Genomic DNA, 11,875 nt, shown 5'->3' with positions numbered 1-11,875 from the left:
TCCACCCCATGTGGTCTCTGGCCTGGAATGTGGCTCAGGCACATTGAGGCAACAGGGTGAAAGTTAAGAATTACAGATGGCTTTTTTTGTGATCCTGGGGAAGCCACCCACTTCTCTGAGTCTCAGTCTCCCCACGGTGAGGTAGGGACTGTCATTTCTGTCTCTGCCAGAGCTGAGCGTACAGGGGAGATGACCAGTTGGGAAAGAGCTGGGGCTAAGAGCTGAGAATGCCAAAGGTGTATCTTGCGCAGCTTCTCGCTCCGGACGGCTCATCCCCTCCCAGCTCCATATTCTCCGTGGCCTCTTCCTGCCTGGGGCAGAAGTGGACTTAAGTCGCTCATTCCACAGAGATGGGGCTGGGCCTCATCTCTCTCGGTGGAATGAGCAGCTTTGAATCTTAGGACTTAGATTCTGTGCCTTCGTGATAAGGCAGGAGGTGTTTTTAGGGGCACGTAGATAAGACAGTACCTTTGTAGGAGACTTCAATTCCCAAATAAAATGCATTCTCCAATTTCTAAGCAATAGAGAGAAATTTATAGCACTAGGCCTTATACACATGGAAATAACAACAACAGCAACAAAAGCGAATCCTTGACATAGCAGACCCTGAGAGAGAGAACAGAAGTTCTGATTTCCGTCCAGGCCCTGACTTGCTGGGTCCCTCAGTGCTCTGCTGGCTCTTGCCCTCCCTCCTCCCGTGTCCTTGCTCAAATGTTACTTCCTTTAAAAGGCCTTCCTGACCTTTGAAAAATAGTGCTCTTGTCACTACCACTTTGCCTGCTTTATTATATCCTTGTTATAGCTTTACCTGAAATTATACCCCTGATTTGATGTATTTTTTGCTCCTTGTGTTTCCCCACTAGTATATAAGCAACACAAGTGCAGAGAATTTGTCTCTTTGACTCCCTGCTGTACTCCCCGGTGCAAGAACACATTATAAGCACTCAATAAATAAATTGAACGCAAGGGATCTACCTATTCAAAGAATTTACTGAGGGGCGCCTGGCTGTGGAGAGTGCGACTCTTGATCTGGGGGTTGTGAATTCCAGCCCCATGTTGGTTGTAGAGATTACTTAAAAAAGAACAAAAAAATTTTGGGGGGCCTGGCTGGCTCAGTGCATACAGCGTGTGACTCTTAATCTCAGGGTCGTTTAAGCCCCACATTGGGCGTGGAGCCTTCTTTAAAAAAATAAATAAAAAAATAAAAAAGAATTTACTGAGAATTCTAAGGTCTGCAAAAGGAGCTAGAGGTAATTAAGAGACTTTTATTTGAGGGCGCCTGGGTGGCTCAGTTGGTTAAGCGACTGCCTTCGGCTCAGGTCATGGTCCCGGAGTCCTGGGATCGAGTCCCGCATCGGGCTCCTGGCTCGGCGGGGAGCCTGCTTCTCCCGCTGACCCTCTCCCCTCTCATGCTGTTTCTCTCTCTCTCTCTCTATCTTTCTCAAATAAATAAATAAATAAGTAAATAAAAAAAGAGAGACTTTTATTTGAATTGTTGTTCTGGGAAACTATTAACCTGTAAATTTCTGTGTCTTCTTGACCTGCATCACATTTGTTACCAGGAATTGCCTGTCATTAAAGAAATACACAGTTAATTTCTCGTTAACCTCATAAAAAGAATATTTTCCTTTACTCTAAATAACCACATCGTTTTCCACAAAGCAATGTTGCTCAAGTTTCCAAATGTGTAAGTTGGAGATCGATATATTTTATCTTTTTTTTTTTTAAGGTTTATTTATGCGGCACCAGGGTGGCTCAGTGGTTGGGCGTCTGCCTTCGGCTCAGGTCATGATCCTGGGGTCCTGGAATAAAGCGCCACGTGGGCCTCCCTGCTCAGCAGGGAGTCTGCTTCTCCCTCTGCCCCTCCCCTGCTTGTGCTCGAGCTTTCTCTCTCTCTCTCTCAAATAAATAAAATCTTTAAAAAATTTTTTAAAAATAAAAGATTTTATTTATTTATTTGAGGGAGAGAGAGAGTGCAGGGGGGAGCAGTAGGGAAAGAGGGAAAGAGAGTCCCAAGCAGACTCTGCATAGAGTGCAGAGCCCAATGGGGGGCTCGATCTTACAACCCTGCGATCAGAACCTGAGCCAAAACCAAGAGTCGGTCCCGTTACTGACTAAGCCACCCAGGCACCCTGATATATCTTATCTTTTATTCCTCAGGTTGAAATCAGCTGACTGTACTGGCCTAGGAGTCACAGCCTGAGAAAAATCACATTATCTTTCTGAATCTCAGTTTAGTTTTTCCTCTAAATGTTGGCAAATGATATAATTTAGGGAAATCCTCTCTTTGCATGTTTCTGGAATGTAGAGCCAAGCACGAGTTTCTATGCATCATAAAACAAATCAGACCTATGTTCTAAATAAATCTTTATTTTTAGTTTTTATTTTATTTTTAAATTCCAAAATAGTACACATTTATTGTAAACAATTAAAATAGTACCGAAATGTAGGACTCAGAAACTGTAAGTGCCTCATAATCCCACACCTCATGACCATTGTTATGTTTGCAATTATTCTCCCTGGGAATTCCTACACAGATAGTAACAATAGTAACCACATAGTAACATAGTAACAATAGTAACATTGTAACAATAGTAACCACAATATCCAGTGTCCTGAAACTTGCTTGTTTTCATGTAATAACTTATCTCTTTGTCTATCCAGAATCTCCGTCAGTCTCTTACCTGCTGCAAAACTTTGCTTTTACCTGACAGCATATTTCTTCAAGGACACAGTCTGTGGTTTCACAGGGAAGTAGCTTTTTGGGTGGGTGATCTGCCATCATCCAGGTGCTTGTTTCAGGAGTTTCACTCTAACACTCTCAGGGAAGATGAATTTGTTTCGGTGGACTTATTGTAGTAAGAAATAGAAAACCATTCCGTTTTTGTTTTTTTTTTTAAGTGTTTCCCTGGTAAACCTGTCTTCATTAATAAGTGGTTCTCTCAAATACTGGAGTCATCCTGCCTGCCCTTCTGAAGTGATTTTTCTTTTGTCAGTTAAAGGGACAATACGACGGTACTTTTCATGCGCAAACCCAGACTAAGGGTTTCCAATAACACATATTCCCGCTCTGAGACAGCTCAGAGTTCCACTCTCTGGGCCTTCTTCCCGACTCTCGCCCACTCTGTTCAGCCGTCCTGGCTCTCGGCGCATGATGCTTGTACTCAGGCGCAGCACAGCGGGGTAGGCGGGCGTCGCCGCAGGCCTACGGCTCCTTCTGGGGACCGTCAGATCCTTCGGAGTAGGGTTGTGTTCCTATCCCTGGTTGATTGCCTAACGCCAGGTACGTAATAAATGTTTACTAAATATTACTGGATGGTTGAATGAATAATAGAATGTTCCATTCTCATTATTTGTGGGGATGATTGTGTGCTTCATGATCTATTCAGAGGCCCTCTTTCCTCCCCTTCCTGTTCCCTTAGAGCCATTTCCTTTATCACTAGGAGCTGGGACCAGTTGAGAGTTGAATGGTGCCAAGCATCTGGTGAACAGCAAGAAAGCAATCTAACTGTTAAAGCAGCGGGGCCCCTGGCTGGCTCAGTCAGGAGAGCATGCAACTCTTGATCTTGGGGCCGTTAAGTTCAAGCCCCACATTGGGCCTAGAGCTTATTTAAAACAAAACAAAACAAAACAAAACAGGGATGCCTGGGTGGCTCAGTCTTTAAGTGTCTGCCTTCGGCTCAGGTCATGATCCCAGGACCCTGGGATCGAGGCCCACATCAGGCTCCCTGCTCAGTGGGGAATCTGTTTCTCCCTCTCCCACTCCCCCTGCTTGTGTTCTCTCTCTCGCTGTGTCTCTCTCTGTCAAATAAATAAAATCTTTAAAAAAACAAACAAATAAAACAAAACTGATAAAGCTGCAGCTCACCATGGCCCCAGGAAAGAACACTGAATTGGGAGACAGGAGACCTGGGTTCTGGTCCCACCTCTGGTACTAATTCATTTACCCATTCACTCACTCTTTCAATGATATTTGTGCAGCACTCAGTTCTAAGTCCTGCAGATGTAGTGGTGAGGAAGAAAGACAAGGTCCTAACTCTTGTCTTCCAGGGGAGAGTCCAGCACACAGACAGTAAAAGGTGATGTGATGGGGAGTGTCTGGGTGGCCACTTCAATTTTGTGGTGAGGAAGGGCCTCTCTGAGAACTGACATTTCAGCTGAGATGTGAAGGAAGAAAAGGAGCCAGTCACTCAAGGACCATGGGGATGAGCATTCCAGGAAGAAGAGCCAGTGCCAATGTCCTAAGGTGGAAACAGAGTTTGTGTTGTCAAGGGACAGAAAGACCAGTGTGGCTGGAGTAGAGAGAGTGGGGAGGAACGTGATTGAAAATGAGGTTGAAGAGGTGGGTGGAAGCTGTATAATATCCTGCTTTGAGGAATTTGGATTTTATTTCAAGTACAATGGGAAGCTAGTAGAGGGTTTTAAGCAAGAGTGTGAGAAGATCATGTAGGCTTTGCTTCCAAGAATGGATAGCAGGATGGTTACAGAGGGATCAACTGGGAGCAGTGCAGTCATTCAGGCAGTGTGGACTTAGGGTACAGTGATTGTTATGCAAATGGAGAGAAGTGGATGAATTTGGAATATGCTATGTAGATAAAGTGGACAAGACTTGCTGACAGATTGAATATGGAAGATGAGGAAAGAGAGGAATCAAGACCGAATCCTAGATTTATAGGTTGAACAACAGGATGGATGCTCGTCTAATGACTAAAAGTAGGAAGACTGAGGAAGGAGCAAGTTGGGTAGGAAAACTCGAGTTCTTCATGGATAAATTATGTCTGAGTTGCATATTAGACATCTGTGTGGAAATGTTAAGAAGGCAGTTGGATATCCAAGTCAAACTTTGGGGAAAAGTCAGGGCTGGATGTAGAGATTTGGGGATCATAAGCACATAGATGGTCTCCAAAGCCATGGGACTGGATGGGGTTACCAAAGGTAATAGTAGAGGAGAGGAGAGGAGAAGGAGCCAATGAAGAAGACAGAAAGAAAAGAGGACAACAGGGGATCACAGACCAAGAGAGAAAACATTTCAAGAGGAGGAAATAATCAACTTTTGCTGAAAGGTCAAAGAAGGTAAGAACAAAGAAGTGGCCTCTGGATTTAGCAACATGGAGGTCATTGGTGACTTTGACAGTAGCAGTCTCTGTGGATAGTAGGGACCGAAGCCCAATTTGAGTGCATTGAGGAGGGGACATGGAGACAGCAAATCTCATGTAAAGTTGAAGGAAAGTAGAGAAATTAGTTAGTAGCTGAAAGGAGACATAGGGGTTAAGGGAGATGCTAAGAGTATGTACACGGCGATGACCCAGTAGAGGAGAAGTATTGACTGTGCCGGTGTGGGGGCTGGAGACTGCAGGAGCAACCCTGAGGAGAGAGGGGACGGGACCCAGAGCACAGCTGGAGAGACTGCGTTTTGAGAGGGACAGAGGTTCTGGGTTTACAGAAACCAGAAGGAAGGCAGCAGGTACAGGGAGGCATGTGGAGTTGGTGGAAAGAAGATGCAGGATTTTCCCTTTGTGTGACTGTGGCTGAGTCACTTATCTTGCCGAGATATGTTGGAGAAACTAAACAGGTCTGCTCCAACCATAATGAATGTGCTTCTTTGAACACAGTCCGCTAATCACACCTGCCTTAACATCTGCTTTATTCAGTAAGGGGCCTAGTCGGGGAGGTGCAGAGTTCAACCTAGAACTAATTATAATAATAGCTCCTGACTATTCAACACTATACATCAGGTCCTATATGGAGGCTTTCCAGAAATTCACTCTCACTGTCCCCACACCCTGCGATGCAGGCTTTAGTAACAGTCACATGAGAGAGATTAAGAAACCGAGGTGGGGGGCGCCTGGGTGCCTCAGTCAGTTAAGCATCTGCCTTCAGCTCAGGTCTTGATCTCAGGGTCATGGGATAGAGCCCCAGGTAGGCTCCCTGCTCAGCGGGGAGTCTGCTTCTCCCTCTGTCCCTCCCCTGCTTGTGCTCTCTCTCTCTCTCTGTCAAATAAATAAATAAAATCTTTAAAAAAAAAAAAATGAAACTGAAGGGGAAGAGGTGGTCAAGCAACTTTTCTAAAATGATGCAGTGAGAATTTAACCCCTGAAGTGTGACCCTGAACCCCTACTTTTGACCATTGTGTTGTTCTATTGCCCCTGCATGGGAAGGGGTGAAAGGGCTCAGCTAGGATGGTCGGGGGTTGCTCAGGTTAAATACCTTCTAGCCTTCTCCTCAGAGAGAGATGACAGTAATTGCTCACTTATTCCTAAAAAGTGCTGAGGGAAGCAGGAGAGCTGAGTTTTCTGTAGCAGGCTCCGAGATTAATGTTCCAGACTCCTTGACAAAGGCCACGTGGAGGCAGAGGGATTGAACACACTCATTTAAATCCATAATCCAACACTATCATCTGTGCGCCTGGGACATCTGCTGCCAGTTACCAGTGTATTAGATAAATCCTCAAATGATTGTGGTCTTAGGTTTCTCCAGATGTTTGCTGGGAAACAATCTTTGCCCGGTTTTGCAATCCTCTATAAAATAAGGTCAGTTTCATATGAATACACATTGGGCAGCTGGGCCTCATCCATACCTTCCAGCTTGCATAAAATTCAGGATTTGTCCATGCAGAGCAGTGTGATTTCTGTTTTCTTTTTCTTAATTTTCTAAAATAATAAGTAAATTGGTGGAAAGAGCCCAGGTCCAGGAGTAGGGAGACGGGCCCCTATCATCTGTCTCACTTCATAGCTGGGTGACCTTGGAGAGTTTCCCAAGTTGTCAGTGAGGGCTTTGGCTATCAGGGGGTTACAGTATAGAATGGGTGGAACTCATTGGGAAATTGATACAATTGGGAAATTGATACAATTGTATTTCAGTATAATTGAATTCCTTTGTGGTCTTGTGTCTTTTATTGTATGGGTTTGTGGACATTTTTGCCAAACTGTTAAAGGGATCCATGGCACAAAAAGGTAGGAACCAGCCAGAGGATCTCCAGGGTTCCTGTTTAATTTGACATTAAGTTCCATTAACATACCTTCCCGGAACTAATTTTCTTTTAACAAAGTCCAACAGCATGGAAGAGTGAAGAGAGTTCCTCAATGCTGGTCAGAGGGGTCAATAAATAGGAGATGATAGAGCCTCCCATTTGGGCTGGGGCCCCGGCCTGCAGACGGAGAAACCCAGGCTCTTGGCTCTCACATGGTGTCATCATCTGAGTAGAGGGGCGGCACCAGCCACATGCCCAGATGTGCATCTGGGGACCACCCTGAGAGGCAGGAGCAGCCTGCAGACTGAGGTGTCTCGGGAACCAGGTGCTGCCTCGAGAGAGGAAGGAGAGGGGGAAGAATGGCAGCAGGAGAAGAACCATGACCTGGCCAGGCCTTCTACCTCCCGTGCTATTTCCGCTCCTATAACACAGTTTCTCATAATAAAGTGTGGTGCTAGAATAGATCCTGGGTAAAAGAGGCATCGCTGACTAATAAGCCACCTATTAAATATTGGCCACTTACTATGCTGGGCGCTCTACATACATTATCTCCTTTAAGCCAAGAGCAACCACATAAGGTAGATATAATTATAGCCATGTCACGGAGAAGAGAACAGACTCCCAGAAGTTAAACATCTTGCCCAATATGGTGCAGCGAGTGGCTGAACTGGGATTCACACCCATTTCCACATTCGCCTTCCAGTGAATGGGAGCTTTTAGTCAGCTCTTGGCTCAAGGTAGTCCCTCTCCCTCTCAGACTGGGACACGCCCCAGTTTGAAGAACAGGACTTCTGTGTCTTCTTCCAAGCCTCCAAGAAGATGGCCAAGCCGGATTTATTGATTTACTATTTACTTTGTCAAAAGCAGTGTTGTACTGCGTCTGGAGTCTTGTGTTTGATCGAAAGCCTTCTTTTGAGTTTTCGGAAACTAATATTTACCAGTAGGTCCTTATCAGACCATGAGAAGAGTATTACTGGATTTGAGAATCACAGCACCCTCCTTTAAGAATGGCTCTAAAATGGTTTTTCATGGGCTCTATCTCCTGGAGGGGGCTGTACAGCGAGTCTGTTATAGACTCAGGGACGTATCAGTGCGTCCCTTGGCCTTGTGTGCTTTGCATCGGGTCTAAGAACCAGTGTCTTAAAAGTATTGGCAGAGTGAGCTGTTAGATTATAGTACATTCTGGGCTTTTCTTTTCCAAAGGTCTTGTGTTAGTGACTCTTCCTTAACCCACTGGTCCCTAACCCCGAGGTATACCTGGGGTGCTTTTGACAAGACTGATTCCTGGGCGCCCCCTCCAAAGAGTCACACTTAAATCTGTGTGAGGGTCTGGGCATCAGTAATTGTTAAAAGCCCTGCCAATGATTTCAGTGTACAGCAAAGGCAAGAACCACTGAGCCATAGTCTTAACTTGCCTTGAGCCATCCTGTTGGAGCTCCCTTACCTAGAAAGCCTGGCCAACTCATGCTTATACTCCAGGAAGTCTTCTCTGAAACCCGGCAGGGCTCTGTGGCCCTCCTCTGTGCTCCCAGGACTGCTTGCACCAGCTCACTCACACATCTCATGGCATCCCAGTCTTCAGTTTGCCTGCCTTCCATACAAGGCTGTAGGTGGAAGAGATGGGGCCTCATGTCTTTGAAGCCCCATCTTCCAGCACAGTGCCTGGCACAGGGTGGAAGCTTGGCATGTGCTTGTTGAATAAATGAGGGGATGAACACATTTGTGGGGGGAAAGAATAAAAAATGTGGTTAGACTCAGGTCTAGTTCTCCAAGGGCCAGGAAGACGTCCCAGGGGAGCTCAGTATGAGTGTGTTTGGGGAGGTCTAAGGCTGAATATGCACCTGACATTCGGAAATAATTGTGTTCTTTTGAAGAAGGTGTCCTGCATGTTGTCGTAACGTAGACCACCGTGGGTATCGCAATCCCAGGGGTTGCAGCCCAGCTACCTACTGCGCCCCCATCACTGGGCCCAGCCGTCTGCTCGGCTCATGAGTCAGGCTGCCTCTTTGTCCCTCCCAGAGATGTTGGTTCTGTCTCAGAGGAACAAAGGGAACATTCTGGCTGTGAGACAATGACTTTCAAGGTTTTCCTGGTGCAGCTCGGAGAGAAGACGCTTATTTCTATCTGCTCTGTGCGGACCAGGAGAGGCAGGGGCACATCCGTGGCCTTCAGTCGTGAGATTCCAATTCAGACAGCAGCCTCCTTGGGGTGGGTCCTCTGAGGTTTCCAGGTGGGAGAGTCCTACTGTTAGTGGAAACGGAGAGGGACGACGAGGAGGAGGAAAGCGGCTTCTCTTAGGAACCTACCCGATGGTACTAGGACACCATTGTGGGGACTCTGCGTTAACTCTACTCCTTGCAGCAACCCGTGAAGTAGGTACCATCTTTGAGCCACTCTTCTTCAACATCCACATATCTTCAGGCACCGCATTCTCTCCAGCCAGCCTCCTAAACTTATGTCTCATTCCTTCTCTCCGCAGTGGCAATGCCTTAGCGCAGGCCACCATCTAATTTGCCATGAGAAGGCGCAGGTGTCCCTAAGCTCACACCTTACGTCCAAACCTTAGTGAGAGCTGTGTTCGGAGTTGGGTCTTGATTAAAGGGATTTCTCTGTTGAGTCAGTAATTCTGAGACTCAAGGGGCCCATCTAAAGAAAGACTCCAGGGCCTGAAGGAGGTTCCCACCTCACAACCCTAAGTGATGAACACATACACTTTGCCTTTTTCTCTATAATTTAGCCTGAGATGATCTCCTGTTGTCATAGTAACTACTCCAGGTTGAGAATTTCACTTCCTGGAGACTCACCCTAATGCTCAAAAGAACCCCACTGATGGCCTAAAGATTTAGGCACCACCCTAACTCACCCCTCGCCCCTTTTTTTCCCCACTAACCAGGGCCCGGAGCTGTGGAATTTTCCAGAGGCTGGTGCCTCCATTTGAGGGAAAGCGACTGGATTTCCTGGGACCCTCCCACTTCAGGAGGATCATTGGAAAAATGTCATGGCCTGCTTAGGGAAGAATTACCATTTCTGGGGCAAGCATGTGCTTGGGTAAGGCTGGCTTCAACTGAGGTCCTGAGGAACGGGGTTTGAAACCGGGCAGAAGGAAAAGTAAAAAAAACAAAAAAACAAAAAACAACAACAACCAAAAATCAAAAAACCAAACAATGGTACAAAGGAAGCACTGTCCCCATGAGCAGATGGAGTGGCGGGGTCAGCCCAGCCCAGGTCGCTGTACCAGGCCTCCCACGGCATCCGTTTGGGCTGGGAGGAAGCACATCTCTGGTCCAGGAGATAAATGGCTACATTAAGACATCCTGTGGAACAGAGGGATACACACAAGACTTTAGACTTGAAAACCAGATATGTGGAGGGTACTTTTCAGTTCTACGTTAGGAATCCTGCAGTGTAGACTGCCAAATAGAATAATTCAAGTGGCAAAGTGAACATTCCAACTTGAAATATATGGCTTCACTGCCACCCATTCTGATTAACTAACCAGATAACCAGATCACTGCCAAATCTTCAGACTTCAGCAGGATCTATGGACAAAATGTGGGTTTGAATATCAGGAGGCTGCCTTTGGACCTGCAGCTGCTTCTCACGTGTGTGGTCTTATGTGTACCTGAACAATTTAAGGACCCTTCTTTGCCCCAGGGACCTGGAGCTAAATGGGGTTAGGGATGAATCATGCTGCAGATGGTCACTAGGTGGGCAGAAGAGGGAAGGGAAAATTCATGTGACTGAATATGGCCACTGTGTTACTAGACCCTACTCTTGGGCTTGAGGGAGTTTGTAGACTTCTTTCAATGATGCTATATACAACTAAGGTTTATTCTAGTTTGTCTTATTTCCATTTTGGTATCTTGACCAGCCATTATTATTTATACCCAGGGACTGAACCTGTGAGAATCTCCATAACAGCTCAGTTACAGAATCCTCTTTTTTTAAAGTTTTAATTTTAATTCTAATTAGTTAACATACAGTGTTATATTAGTTTCAAGTGTACTACATAGTGATTCAACAATTCCATACATCACTTGGTGCTCATCACAAGTGTCCTCCTTAATCCCCATCACCTAGTTCACCCATCCCCCCACCCCCTCCCCTCTGGTAACCCGAATCAGTTTGTTCTCTATAGTTAAGGGTCTGTTTCTTGGTTTTCCCCTCTCTCTTTTTCCCCTTTGCTTGTTTGTTTCTTTTATTTTTTATTTTTAAAAATATTTTATTTATTAGAGAGAGAGCATGAGCTGGGGGGAGGGGCAGAGGGAGAGGGTCAAGTGGACTCCCCGCTGAGTGTGGAACACGATGAGTGCTCGATCCCGAGACCCCAGATCATGACCTGAGCTGAAGTCAGGTGTTTAACCAACTGAGCCACCCAGGAACCCCTCTTTTTTTTTTTTTTTAAGATTTTTATTTATTTATTTGAGAAAGAGAGAAAGAGAGAGAGAGCATAAGCAGGAAGGGCAGAGGGAGAGGGACAGAATCTCAAGCAGACTCCGCACTGAGTACAGAGCCCCACATGGGGCTCCATCTCACGACCCTGAGATCATGACCTGAGCTGAAACCAAGAGTCAGTCACTTAACCAACTGTGCCACCCAGGTGCCCCTGTTTTGTTTCTTAAATTCCACATAGAAGTGAAATCACAGTATTTGTCTTTCTCTGACTGACTTATTTGGCTTAGCATTATATTCTCTAGCTCCATCCACGTCGTTGCAAATGGCAAGATTTCATTCTTTTTTATGGCTGAATAATATTCCATTGTATATATATACCATATCTCCTTTATCCACTCATCAGTTGATGGATACTTGGGCTGCTTCTGTGTCTTGGCTAATAATGCTGCTATAAACATAGGCGTGCATGTATCCCTTTGAATTAGTGTTTTTGTAGTCTTTGGTAAATAT

The 11,875-nt window shown here is 45.7% G+C and overlaps 1 long non-coding RNA gene across 1 annotated transcript in view; it reads left to right on the top strand.

The window, feature by feature from the left end:
• Nucleotides 1–2,452: 2,452 nt before the first annotated feature.
• LOC118528404 (uncharacterized) overlaps nt 2,453–11,875 on the top strand; it is a 51,503-nt gene continuing 42,080 nt past the window's right edge. Inside the window, exon 1 of the long non-coding RNA XR_004913630.2 lies at nt 2,453–3,283. This is a non-coding gene — a long non-coding RNA (uncharacterized LOC118528404). The remainder of the gene's footprint in view (nt 3,284–11,875) is intronic.

This window comes from Halichoerus grypus, chromosome 1 (assembly GCF_964656455.1).
Source record: "Halichoerus grypus chromosome 1, mHalGry1.hap1.1, whole genome shotgun sequence".
Lineage (NCBI taxonomy): Eukaryota > Metazoa > Chordata > Mammalia > Carnivora > Phocidae > Halichoerus > Halichoerus grypus.
Note: the sequence above shows the minus strand (reverse complement) of the source record. Positions and strands in the feature narration are given on the sequence as shown.